The sequence below is a fragment of the Anabrus simplex genome, chromosome 6, assembly GCF_040414725.1.
Source record: "Anabrus simplex isolate iqAnaSimp1 chromosome 6, ASM4041472v1, whole genome shotgun sequence".
In the NCBI taxonomy this organism is placed as follows: Eukaryota; Metazoa; Arthropoda; class Insecta; order Orthoptera; family Tettigoniidae; genus Anabrus; species Anabrus simplex.
Window position 1 is genome coordinate 349,300,528 of NC_090270.1, and position 14,666 is coordinate 349,315,193.

Sequence of the window (14,666 nt, forward strand, 5' to 3'; positions counted from 1 at the left end):
TTCATCTTCTACTCCTTACATCCACACCATTCAGCTCTTCTGCAGACTCAGATATCTTTGGCAAATCTCAGGGTTTTCCATGGATTGCGATTCTGTTTCCAGATTTCTCTTTGATTTCCCTAATTGCCTGTTCTATATAAACATTGAAAAGAAGGGGGAACAAGCTGCAACCTTGCCTCACTCCTTTCTGGATTGCTGCTGCTTTTCAAAGCCCTCTATTCTTATAACTACAGACTGATTATAGATAATTCTTTGTTCTCAGTAACTGATCCTGATCAACTTCAGAATTTCAAATAGTTTGGTCCAATCACCATTATCAAATGCCTTTTCTAGATCTATGAACACAATGTACATGGGCTTCTGTTTCTTAATTTCACCCACTAAGATCAGAAATAAAGTCAGGATTGCTTCACATGTTCAAACATTTCTTCTGAATGAAATTGATCTTCTCCCAACTCAGCTTCAACTTCTCTTTCCATTCTTCTGTAAATAATATGTGTTAACATTTTCCAGGCATGAGATACTAACCCAACGGTGCGGTAGTTTTCACACTTGTCAGCATCAGCTTTTAGGGAATAGGTATAAGAATATTCTGCCAAAAATCGGAGGGCACTTCTCCTGTCTCATTCATCTTACACACTAAATGGAATAACCTCTCCATGCTGGTTTCTCCTACGGCAGACAGTAATTCTGAGTGTATGTCATAAATACGGGGTGCCTTGTTCCTACTTAGGTCTCTCAAAGCTCTGTCAAATTCTGACCTCAAAATTGGGTCTCCCATGTCATCAGCATCAACAGCCTCTTCTTATTCCTGAACCATACGATCTACTTCTTTACTCTGATACAACTGTCGAATATGTTCATGCCATCTTTCTGCTTTATCTTCTTTCCTTAGAAGTGCTCTTCGACCTGAGCTCTTATTATTCATACACCTAGATTTCCTTTCTCTGAAAGTTTCTGCAGTTTTCCTGTATGCAGAATCTTCCATTCCTAGAACCATAGAACCTTCAACATCCTTGCACTTCGGCTTCAGCGATACTTACTTCGCTGACTTGCAGCCTCAATCTACTTCATTCTATATTCATTTGTTTTCTTTTCTGCTCTCTTATTTCTTGTATTTCATCACTAAGGTCTGGTATTTCCTGACTTATCCACTGATTCTCAGTTAGTCCTTCCTGCCTTCCTTCCTTCCTTCCTAACATTTCTTCAGCAGCCCTACTGACCTAATTTTAAATGACTGCCCATGTTTCCTTCTGCCTTTACATTTAGTCCTTGTGCAACATGTTCCTTGAAATAATCCCTTGGACTCTTTTCTTTCAGCTTGCCTAGATATCTCCTTGTTTTCCTTCCCTTCTTTAACTTCATGACCAACAAGTTGTGGTCAGAGTCCACGTTTGCTCCTGGGAAAATTTTGCAATCCAACAAGTGGTTTCTGAATTTCTGCCTAATGGTAATGAAGTCTATTTGATACCTTCCAGTGTCACTAAGTTTCATCCATGTATACAGCCATCGTTTGTGGAGTTTGATCCAATTATTAGCAAGGACTAACTTATAATTGGTGCTGAATTCAACCAGCTAACTTCCTCCTTCATTCCTTTGCCCCAATCCAAATTCTATTAGTGCATTACGTTCACTTCCTTAGCCTACCGTTGCACTCCATTCACCGATCACAATTAAATTATATGCAACAAGTTCCAACTTGTACATTAGGGAAGCTTCCACCTTTCCATCAATTCAAAATTTTACGATTTTTTTAGATTAGAATAATAAAATTTATTTTAAAAGATTTTTGTTGGTACATGTTTCATTTTCCATGCACAACATCTTTAGTTGTGAGCTAGAATGAACAACACTCAAAACAACTTGTCCTTAACCAGATAACAGGTTTCAATCTGAAACGGGTCAGAGGGTTTCTCTTCGTTTCATCATTTGGCACCACTTGATGTAAAAGACAAGTTCATGAAAAGCCAGTTCAAAACTACCCTACCATTAATGGAACTTAAAATTTTGCAATAAAAAATTAAAACAGTAATGTGCAGCTCTGGAAGTTCTTGTAGCATTCAACCTTTCTGTAATGAAAAGGGGAACATTCTGCCAGAAGAAATGAACGAGGCCTAATTGTGTTCAAGTTGGCAAGCAACTGTTTGGGAGTATTCGAGCCCAAATCATGTGACTAACCTCACAGGCCTCCTACTGTACTCATGGAAGGGAGGTAAGCAGCACTGAGTGCACCAGGCCTCCTACTGTACTCAAGGAAAGGAGGAAAGCTGCACTGAGTGGACCAGGCCTCCTACTGTACTCAAGGAAAGCAGCACTGAGTGCACCAGGCCTCCTACTGTACTCAAGAAAAATAGGAAAGCAGGACTGAGTGCATCAGGCCCCCTACTGTACTCAAGGAAAGCAGCACTGAGTGCACCAGGCCTCCTACTGTACTCAAGGAAAGCTGCACTGAGTGCACCAGGCCTCCTACTGTACTCAAGGAAAGCTGCACTGAGTGCACCAGGCCTCCTACTGTACTCAAGGAAAGCTGCACTGAGTGCACCAGGCCTCCTACTGTACTCAAGGAAAGCAGCACTGAGTGCACCAGGCTTATTACTGTACTCAAGGAACACAGCACTGAGTGCACCAGGCCTCCTACTATACTCAAGGAAAGTAGCACTGAGTGCACCAGGCTTATTACTGTACTCAAGGAAAGCAGCACTGAGTGCACCAGGCTTATTACTGTACTCAAGGAAAGCTGCACTGAGTGCACCAGGCCTCCTACTGTACTCAAGGAAAGCAGCACTGAGTGCACCAGGCCTCCTACTGTACTCAAGGAAAGCAGCACTGAGTGCACCAGGCCTCCTACTGTACTCAAGGAAAGCAGCACTGAGTGCACCAGGCCTCCTACAGCACTCAAGGAAAGCAGCACTGAGTGGACCAGGCTTATTACTGTACTCAAGGAAAGCAGCACTGAGTGCACCAGGCCTCCTACTGTACTCAAGGAAAGCAGCACTGAGTGCACCAGGCTTATTACTGTACTCAAGGAAAGCTGCACTGAGTGCACCAGGCTTATTACTGTACTCAAGGAAAGCAGCACTGAGTGCACCAGGCCTCCTACTGTACTCAAGGAAAGCAGCACTGAGTGCACCAGGCCTCCTACTGTACTCAAGGAAAGCAGCACTGAGTGCACCAGGCTTATTACTGTACTCAAGGAAAGCAGCACTGAGTGCACCAGGCCTCCTACTGTACTCAAGGAAAGCAGCACTGAGTGCACCAGGCTTATTACTGTACTCAAGGAAAGCTGCACTGAGTGCACCAGGCTTATTACTGTACTCAAGGAAAGCAGCACTGAGTGCACCAGGCCTCCTACTGTACTCAAGGAAAGCAGCACTGAGTGGACCAGGCTTATTACTGTACTCAAACAAAGCAGCACTGAGTGCACCAGGCCTCCTACAGCACTCAAGGAAAGCAGCACTGAGTGCACCAGGCTTATTACTGTACTCAAGGAAAGCAGCACTGAGTGCACCAGGCCTCCTACTGTACTCAAGGAAAGTAGCACTGAGTGCACCAGGCTTATTACTGTACTCAAGGAAAGCAGCACTGAGTGCACCAGGCTTATTACTGTACTCAAGGAAAGCAGCACTGAGTGCACCAGGCCTCCTACTGTACTCAAGGAAAGCAGCACTGAGAACACCAGGCCTCCTACTGTACTCAAGGAAAGCAGCACTGAGTGGACCAGGCTTATTACTGTACTCAAACAAAGCAGCACTGAGTGCACCAGGCCTCCTACTGTACTCAAGGAAAGCAGCACTGAGTGCACCAGGCTTATTACTGTACTCAAACAAAGTAGCACTGAGTGCACCAGGCTTATTACTGTACTCAAGGAAAGCAGCACTGAGTGCACCAGGCCTCCTACTGTACTCAAGGAAAGCAGCACTGAGTGCACCAGGCTTATTACTGTACTCAAGGAAAGCAGCACTGAGTGCACCAGGCCTCCTACTGTACTCAAGGAAAGCAGCACTGAGTGCACCAGGCTTATTACTGTACTCAAGGAAAGCAGCACTGAGTGCACCAGGCCTCCTACTGTACTCAAGGAAAGCAGCACTGAGTGCACCAGGCCTCCTACTGTACTCAAGGAAAGTAGCACTGAGTGCACCAGGCCTCCTACTGTACTCAAGGAAAGCAGCACTGAGTGCACCAGGCTTATTACTGTACTCAAGGAAAGCAGCACTGAGTGGACCAGGCCTCCTACTGTACTCAAGGAAAGTAGCACTGAGTGCACCAGGCCTCCTACTGTACTCAAGGAAAGTAGCACTGAGTGCACCAGGCTTATTACTGTACTCAAACAAAGTAGCACTGAGTGCACCAGGCCTCCTACTGTACTCAAGGAAAGCTGCACTGAGTGCACCAGGCTTATTACTGTACTCAAACAAAGCAGCACTGAGTGCACCAGGCCTCCTACAGCACTCAAGGAAAGCAGCACTGAGTGCACCAGGCTTATTACTGTACTCAAACAAAGCAGCACTGAGTGCACCAGGCCTCCTACAGCACTCAAGGAAAGCAGCACTGAGTGCACCAGGCTTATTACTGTACTCAAGGAAAGCAGCACTGAGTGCACCAGGCCTCCTACTGTACTCAAGGAAAGCAGCACTGAGTGCACCAGGCTTATTACTGTACTCAAGGAAAGTAGCACTGAGTGCACCAGGCTTATTACTGTACTCAAGGAAAGCAGCACTGAGTGCACCAGGCTTATTACTGTACTCAAGGAAAGCAGCACTGAGTGCACCAGGCCTCCTACTGTACTCAAGGAAAGCAGCACTGAGAACACCAGGCCTCCTACTGTACTCAAGGAAAGCAGCACTGAGTGGACCAGGCTTATTACTGTACTCAAACAAAGCAGCACTGAGTGCACCAGGCCTCCTACTGTACTCAAGGAAAGCAGCACTGAGTGCACCAGGCTTATTACTGTACTCAAACAAAGTAGCACTGAGTGCACCAGGCTTATTACTGTACTCAAGGAAAGCAGCACTAAGTGCACCAGGCTTATTACTGTACTCAAACAAAGTAGCACTGAGTGCACCAGGCCTCCTACTGTACTCAAGGAAAGCTGCACTGGGTGCACCAGGCCTCCTACTGTACTCAAGGAAAGCAGCACTGAGTGCACCAGGCCTCCTACTGTACTCAAGGAAAGCTGCACTGAGTGCACCAGGCCTCCTACTGTACTCAAGGAAAGCTGCACTGGGTGCACCAGGCCTCCTACTGTACTCAAGGAAAGCTGCACTGAGTGCACCAGGCTTATTACTGTACTCAAGGAAAGTAGCAATGAGTGCACCAGGCCTCCTACTGTACTCAAGGAAAGCTGCACTGGGTGCACCAGGCCTCCTACTGTACTCAAGGAAAGCTGCACTGAGTGCACCAGGCCTCCTACTGTACTCAAGGAAAGTAGCACTGAGTGCACCAGGCCTCCTACAGCACTCAAGGAAAGCAGCACTGAGTGCACCAGGCTTATTACTGTACTCAAGGAAAGCAGCACTGAGTGCACCAGGCCTCCTAGTGTACTCAAGGAAAGCAGCACTGAGTGCACCAGGCCTCCTACTGTACTCAAGGAAAGTAGCACTGAGTGCACCAGGCTTATTACTGTACTCAAGGAAAGCAGCACTGAGAACACCAGGCCTCCTACTGTACTCAAGGAAAGCTGCACTGAGTGCACCAGGCTTATTACTGTACTCAAACAAAGCAGCACTGAGTGCACCAGGCTTATTACTGTACTCAAGGAAAGTAGCACTGAGTGCACCAGGCCTCATACTGTACTCAAGGAAAGCAGCACTGAGTGCACCAGGCCTCCTACTGTACTCAAGGAAAGTAGCACTGAGTGCACCAGGCCTCCTACTGTACTCAAGGAAAGCAGCACTGAGTGCACCAGGCCTCCTACTGTACTCAAGGAAAGCTGCACTGAGTGCACCAGGCTTATTACTGTACTCAAACAAAGCAGCACTGAGTGCACCAGGCCTCCTACTGTACTCAAGGAAAGCAGCACTGAGTGCACCAGGCCTCCTACTGTACTCAAGGAAAGCAGCACTGAGTGCACCAGGCTTATTACTGTACTCAAACAAAGCAGCACTGAGTGCACCAGGCCTCCTACTGTACTCAAGGAAAGCAGCACTGAGTGCACCAGGCCTCCTACTGTACTCAAGGAAAGTAGCACTGAGTGCACCAGGCTTATTACTGTACTCAAGGAAAGCAGCACTGAGTGCACCAGGCCTCCTACTGTACTCCAGGAAAGCAGCACTGAGTGCACCAGGCCTCCTACTGTACTCAAGGAAAGCAGCACTGAGTGCACCAGGCTTATTACTGTACTCAAGGAAAGCAGCACTGAGTGCACCAGGCCTCCTACTGTACTCAAGGAAAGCTGCACTGAGTGCACCAGGCCTCCTACTGTACTCAAGGAAAGCAGCACTGAGTGCACCAGGCCTCCTACTGTACTCAAGGAAAGCAGCACTGAGTGCACCAGGCCTCCTACTGTACTCAAGGAAAGTAGCACTGAGTGCACCAGGCCTCCTACTGTACTCAAGGAAAGCAGCACTGAGTGCACCAGGCCTCCTACTGTACTCAAGGAAAGCAGCACTGAGTGCACCAGGCCTCCTACTGTACTCAAGGAAAGCAGCACTGAGTGCACCAGGCCTCCTACTGTACTCAAGGAAAGTAACACTGAGTGCACCAGGCCTCCTACTGTACTCAAGGAAAGCAGCACTGAGTGCACCAGGCCTCCTACTGTACTCAAGGAAAGTAGCACTGAGTGCACCAGGCCTCCTACTGTACTCAAGGAAAGCAGCACTGAGTGCACCAGGCTTATTACTGTACTCAAACAAAGCAGCACTGAGTGCACCAGGCCTCCTACTGTACTCAAGGAAAGTAGCACTGAGTGCACCAGGCCTCCTACTGTACTCAAGGAAAGCTGCACTGAGTGCACCAGGCTTATTACTGTACTCAAGGAAAGCAGCACTGAGTGCACCAGGCTTATTACTGTACTCAAGGAAAGCAGCACTGAGTGCACCAGGCTTATTACTGTACTCAAGGAAAGCTGCACTGAGTGCACCAGGCCTCCTACTGTACTCAAGGAAAGCTGCACTGAGTGCACCAGGCTTATTACTGTACTCAAGGAAAGCAGCACTGAGTGCACCAGGCTTATTACTGTACTCAAGGAAAGTAGCACTGAGTGCACCAGGCTTATTACTGTACTCAAGGAAAGCTGCACTGAGTGCACCAGGCTTATTACTGTACTCAAGGAAAGCAGCACTGAGTGCACCAGGCTTATTACTGTACTCAAGGAAAGCAGCACTGAGTGCACCAGGCTTATTACTGTACTCAAGGAAAGCTGCACTGAGTGCACCAGGCCTCCTACTGTACTCAAAGAAAGCTGCACTGAGTGCACCAGGCTTATTACTGTACTCAAGGAAAGCAGCACTGAGTGCACCAGGCTTATTACTGTACTCAAGGAAAGCAGCACTGAGTGCACCAGGCCTCCTACTGTACTCAAGGAAAGTAGCACTGAGTGCACCAGGCTTATTACTGTACTCAAGGAAAGCTGCACTGAGTGCACCAGGCTTATTACTGTACTCAAGGAAAGTAGCACTGAGTGCACCAGGCTTATTACTGTACTCAAGGAAAGTAGCACTGAGTGCACCAGGCTTATTACTGTACTCAAGGAAAGCAGCACTGAGTGCACCAGGCTTATTACTGTACTCAAGGAAAGCAGCACTGAGTGCACCAGGCCTCCTACTGTACTCAAGGAAAGTAGCACTGAGTGCACCAGGCTTATTACTGTACTCAAGGAAAGTAGCACTGAGTGCACCAGGCTTATTACTGTACTCAAGGAAAGTAGCACTGAGTGCACCAGGCTTATTACTGTACTCAAGGAAAGCTGCACTGAGTGCACCAGGCTTATTACTGTACTCAAGGAAAGTCGCACTGAGTGCACCAGGCCTCCTACTGTACTCAAGGAAAGCAGCACTGAGTGCACCAGGCCTCCTACTGTACTCAAGGAAAGCTGCACTGAGTGCACCAGGCCTCCTACTGTACTCAAGGAAAGCAGCACTGAGTGCACCAGGCTTATTACTGTACTCAAGGAAAGCAGCACTGAGTGCACCAGGCCTCCTACTGTACTCAAGGAAAGCAGCACTGAGTGCACCAGGCCTCCTACAGCACTCAAGGAAAGCAGCACTGAGTGCACCAGGCTTATTAATGTACTCAAGGAAAGCAGCACTGAGTGCACCAGGCTTATTACTGTACTCAAGGAAAGTAGCACTGAGTGCACCAGACTTATTACTGTACTCAAGGAAAGCAGCACTGAGTGCACCAGGCCTCCTACTGTACTCAAGGAAAGCAGCACTGAGTGCACCAGGCCTCCTACAGCACTCAAGGAAAGCAGCACTGAGTGCACCAGGCTTATTAATGTACTCAAGGAAAGCAGCACTGAGTGCACCAGGCCTCCTACTGTACTCAAGGAAAGTAGCACTGAGTGCACCAGGCCTCCTACTGTACTCAAGGAAAGCTGCACTGAGTGCACCAGGCTTATTACTGTACTCAAGGAAAGCTGCACTGAGTGCACCAGGCTTATTACTGTACTCAAGGAAAGCTGCACTGAGTGCACCAGGCTTATTACTGTACTCAAGGAAAGCAGCACTGAGTGCACCAGGCCTCCTACTGTACTCAAGGAAAGTAGCACTGAGTGCACCAGGCCTCCTACTGTACTCAAGGAAAGTAGCACTGAGTGCACCAGGCTTATTACTGTACTCAAGGAAAGCAGCACTGAGTGCACCAGGCCTCCTACTGTACTCAAGGAAAGTAGCACTGAGTGCACCAGGCCTCCTACTGTACTCAAGGAAAGTAGCACTGAGTGCACCAGGCTTATTACTGTACTCAAGGAAAGCAGCACTGAGTGCACCAGGCTTATTACTGTACTCAAGGAAAGCAGCACTGAGTGCACCAGGCTTATTACTGTACTCAAGGAAAGCAGCACTGAGTGCACCAGGCCTCCTACTGTACTCAAGGAAAGCAGCACTGAGTGCACCAGGCCTCCTACAGCACTCAAGGAAAGTAGCACTGAGTGCACCAGGCCTCCTACTGTACTCAAGGAAAGCAGCACTGAGAACACCAGGCCTCCTAGTGTACTCAAGGAAAGTAGCACTGAGTGCACCAGGCCTCCTACTGTACTCAAGGAAAGCAGCACTGAGTGCACCAGGCCTCCTACTGTACTCAAGGAAAGCAGCACTGAGTGCACCAGGCCTCCTACTGTACTCAAGGAAAGTAGCACTGAGTGCACCAGGCTTATTACTGTACTCAAGGAAAGTAGCACTGAGTGCACCAGGCCTCCTAGTGTACTCAAGGAAAGCAGCACTGAGTGCACCAGGCCTCCTACTGTACTCAAGGAAAGCAGCACTGAGTGCACCAGGCCTCCTACTGTACTCAAGGAAAGCAGCACTGAGTGCACCAGGCTTATTACTGTACTGAAGGAAAGCAGCACTGAGTGCACCAGGCTTATTACTGTACTCAAGGAAAGCAGCACTGAGTGCACCAGGCTTATTACTGTACTCAAGGAAAGCAGCACTGAGTGCACCAGGCCTCCTACTGTACTCAAGGAAAGTAGCACTGAGTGCACCAGGCCTCCTACTGTACTCAAGGAAAGTAGCACTGAGTGCACCAGGCTTATTACTGTACTGAAGGAAAGCAGCACTGAGTGCACCAGGCCTCCTACTGTACTCAAGGAAAGTAGCACTGAGTGCACCAGGCCTCCTACTGTACTCAAGGAAAGCAGCACTGAGTGCACCAGGCTTATTACTGTACTCAAGGAAAGCAGCACTGAGTGCACCAGGCCTCCTACTGTACTCAAGGAAAGTAGCACTGAGTGCACCAGGCTTATTACTGTACTCAAGGAGAGCAGCACTGAGTGCACCAGGCTTATTACTGTACTCAAGGAAAGCAGCACTGAGTGCACCAGGCTTATTACTGTACTGAAGGAAAGCAGCACTGAGTGCACCAGGCCTCCTACTGTACTCAAGGAAAGTAGCACTGAGTGCACCAGGCTTATTACTGTACTCAAGGAAAGGAGGTAAGCAGCACAGTGTGTCCCGGGCCTCCTACTGAAGTTGACTTGCATATTTCACATGATTTTATGCCAAATTTTGCAGAGATTAGAGGTGTGTATTGCCTAAATTACAACCTACCCTGCCATAGCATTAGTGTACCATCAACTACGATGTTCTGTTCTGTAACTTATTTTTCAGGTAGGGCATAATCAGATAAATTTTGAAAAGTTTGGAATATTTATGACATGTATTAACTACCTCATTTTAAAATATGTGCATAATATTTCTAATTGATTCAAATCTATCCACTGTAATAACAGACCCAAACAATGGTGTAGCTTTGTATTATACCTGAACTGTGAGGTAGGCCCCTCCGGCTCTTCTGTAGTGTAGGCATTTATATTATACCTGAACTGTGAGTTAGGCCTCTCCGGCTCTTCTGTAGTGTAGGCATTTGTATTATACCTGAACTGTGAGTTAGGCCTCTCCGGCTCTTCTGTAGTGTTCCCTACTTCACGAAATCTGTTAAGGAACAGATGCGCAACTCTAACACAGAGAAAGAAATGTTGCTTTTCTAAGTTTGATCATTTAGTCCTTATGCTTTGTTTATGTTGGCACCCCTGCTAGTATTGCTCTGTTCCTAAAACCCTATTCTCCAATCACATCTTTACTTTCTTTTCCTTCTGGTAAGTTGAGCTCGATTACTCTCTGAGGGGCGGGATTTGTTCGAGTCTGTTGAGCATCAGAGAGGATGTGGAGTGTCGGCCAGCATGAGAATGGACTGACAAGGGAGGCAGAATACCAAACATGTGATCTACCTGCATGTGTACCTAGGAGAATTACTATGCCTCCATTTTAGAATGTAATTTTCAGTTTGTGTTCACCTTGAAACTTCAATATGTAGGAACTTTTCTGGCCCCTGTTCTCCTTCTTCAGATATGAAACTTCCAGCTGATGGGACCTTGTAAAATGTAAGGGAGCACGAGTGATGTTAAACTTCATCTCTACTTAAAATTTGGTGACTAAGACTTTTCCTAACCATTAAAATGTAATCTCTTCCTTTTCGCCTTTAAACTTTTCCATAACATGGTCACTTGGTAGTATGGACAGCCTCTGCTTCATCGGACCCTGTGCCCAATTAGGTAAATGTGTATTTTCTCTGGAGTGCTGGGGTTTTGCCTCAAATCATTTTGATTTTCAACCCTTTATTTTCAGTTTAACCTTTCTCGTTCTTCCTTGACTTCTGTGGGATTTCTGCCCATTATTTACTGTTGTGTAAATAACGGCTGTAATATGGCTTATGTATTGCTCTTTCTCTTGGTAATATGTCAAATGTATTCCTAGATTCATGACCCTTTAAAATTTATGTTAAATCATTTGAGACCCTTACTTTTGGTTCTAGACAATGAAATTACTGGGTTCAAGACACACCTGGCAAATTGCATCAGAAGCGACGGCTCGATGGGTGTTTAACATGCCCTGTTCTAAACCCATTATGTAACAACATCCAAGATGTAATTCTTCTGTGAGTGTATGAGCTTCTGTGCTGACGTAGGGAAAATTACTCTGAGCTTTCAGGCTCCCCTTGTTAAACAGCTGATGAGCTGTCCTGTAGTGTTTGGACATTCTCACTTTGTGATCTTACTGAGCAACTTCTACATAGTCTATTATATTATTATTGCAATATTAAAACTTTCTTCTGTTGAAAAATGTTAATAGATTTGTCTTGAAGTTTAATTTTTGCTTTGTCCTGCCTTTCACCGCTCATGCTTCCTTCCCTCTGTGAACCACAGAGATGTCTGCAGCAATACCCGTAAGCATAAAAAGATCAATTACAATGTGTATTTGATTCTTCATGAATGGTTTCCAGTCCTGCATGCTGGAACAAAGTGGTACAAATGAGCCCCTAGATATTTGTTTCACGAACTATTAGTTCCACTAACTCTTCCATAAAGATCTTAAAAAACCTTCTCACCATTACTTTCCCCAAGTGCTTCATTCTGAGTTCCTGGGATCCTTATAAACTGTTCAATTTGACCCACATAATTAGACATGTTTTCCCATTTCCATTCAAGAAAGATGGAATGAAAGACAGCGGGAGATAAGGAAAATAGATGAGAAAGAATCGTCTCAAGAAAGCCCTGAATAGACAAAATTTATGATTATTTTGACATTCCTGCGATTCCCCGAGAGGAAATGAAGAAGTGTGCTGATAGCACAGTGCTGCCCCAGGTGCTGGAGCTAACATCACTCTCAAATTTCAGGGACAAAATACTACTGAACCAGAGATCAAGGAACCTTCTGCTTCAAGGAGAAAAACGAACAGCTTCAATCATAACTGCTAGACCATAGTACAGAACATGCGTGTACCGCTCTGACAGGTTGATCTTGATGAACTAGTCAAAATCAAAATCCCTTTATTTGCAAATGAGGTGTCTACCTCAGTGGCAAATGGTACACTAAAATACATTATTGTCAAGCACTAAATATTAAATTAACAAGAGAAAAAAATTTTCCTATAATACAATATTATACAATTAACGCTAACAATTTTTTCTATTAAACACACAGCTCATCCTTAATAAATTTATATTGTTTACAAAATTCTACTTATAATATCTCCTGTACTACTTACAAATATAGTCAACTGATATACAGTATGTGGAATTACTTCAAATCATACTGTACAACTGGTATAAGATTAAAATTTACATTGCATTTATTTATTTACTTTTTTTTTTTACCCGTTCTAGAACCTAAGTAGCATAACGACCTGCTGCGTCTTAACCAGAGCCCCTTTTGCCAATACTTTTCAGAGTTCCTGAAGGGCCTTCACAGCTACCGTAGCAGTCCCAGGGCCCTCGAAGTCCCCACTGTATTTCACCCCTACAGGCAGTACCCCACTTCGGCTGTCCAAACTCCATAGACCAGGGGATGGAATTAATTTAATCACACACATTTTTTATGTACAATAGCCTGCACTGGTCAAATGCCCTCGAACATGTTTATTTTTTCTGTTGCTGTTTATTCTCTTCTTGAATATCTGTACAGATTTTGGAAAAGGATCAAACACTACTCCTGGTAAACTGTTCCACTCCTTCACACCCTTCCCAATGAATGAAAATTTACCCCAATTGCTTCCGCTAAAATTCCTTCTAATTTTATTTTTTGTGGTCAGTCCTGCCGATATAATTATTTTCCAACTGAAGCCTCTCACAGATTTCTCCCATGCTGCTTCTCCTGCATAGGCTCTATATACTCCTATAAGTCTAGATTTCTCCCTTCCCTTACTTAAAGTTTCCCACCCTAGTTCCTTTAACATTTCTGATACAATACTCTTTCTCCTGAAATCCGCCGTTACAAATCTTGCTGCTTTCCTCTGCACACTATCTACTTCTTTTATTAGATATTCTTGGTGAGGATCCCAAACACTGTTTGCATATTCCAATAATGGTCGAACCATACTTCAGTAACTTTTCTCTTTTAATTCTTTGTTGCATCCTTTAAGTAGCCTCATTATGACATGTAACGATCTGTATGCTTTCCCAACAATGTCATCAACATGACTCTTCCAGTGCAAATTACTTTCAAATCTCACACCTAAGTATTTGCACTTGCAATCTTTTGGGATAACTACCTCGTCCAAAGTATATTCAAATTCAGTTTTAAAGCTCCTGTTTGTAGAAGTTGTAGCAGTTGATTTGCCTCCATTAACCTTCACATTATTTTCTTCAACCTATTGTTGGATACTTTCAAGGTCCCGTTATAATTCTGAACAATCCTCAATGTTAATTATTTCCCTATAAACAATTATGTCATCTGCATACAATCTTATTTTTGATGTTATATTGTTCCCTAAATCATTTGCGTATATTAAGAAAAGTAACAGACCGATTATACTACCCTGTGCAATTCCCTTCCAAACTTTCTCTTCCTGCTATACATTATTTCCTAGTTTGACTTTCTGAACCCTTGAATTTAGAAATGTCTTTTCCAACGTGTAACCCTTACGTCCAATCCTATTCCCTCCAATTTCTTTTAATAATATTCCATGTTCCACTCTATCAAAGGCTTTGGAAAGATCTATGGCTATGCAATCTAACTGGCCTCCTGAATCCAACTGATCTGATATGTCCTGCTGAAATCCCACCAGTTGTGCCTCACACGAAAATTTCTTTCTAAATCCTTACTGGCTCCTTATGAACCAATTTTTATCATCACATATCCCTCTGATGTACTTAGATATTAAACTCTCCAGTATTTTACAAACTATACTGGTCAGGCTGATTGGTCTGTAGTTCTCTGGTTTCCTTTTATCACCCTTTCCTTTATAAATTGGTATTATTATAGATTCCTTCCATTCCTTTGGTATTACACTATTATTTATGACATAGTCAAAGAGAAATTTTAAATAAGGCACAATGTACCACCCCATTGTCTTTAACACCTTCCCAGTAATTTGATCACTTCCTGCTGCTTTTCCTTGCTGAAGCAGTTGGATTCCTCTGAAAATATCTTCATTTGTGAATGAGAAGCTTCTTGATTCCCTGTGTCTCTCCCTCTCTATCTTCTGTTTCGGTTTCCAACTCCTGACAATCT

At 44.9% G+C, this 14,666-nt stretch overlaps 1 protein-coding gene across 4 annotated transcripts in view; it reads right to left on the minus strand.

Moving 5' to 3' along the window:
* The window catches only part of LOC136876022 (zinc finger protein 391), a 101,525-nt gene that overhangs the window by 78,141 nt on the left and 8,718 nt on the right, over positions 1–14,666 (minus strand). The gene's annotated exons all lie outside the window — the stretch shown is intronic.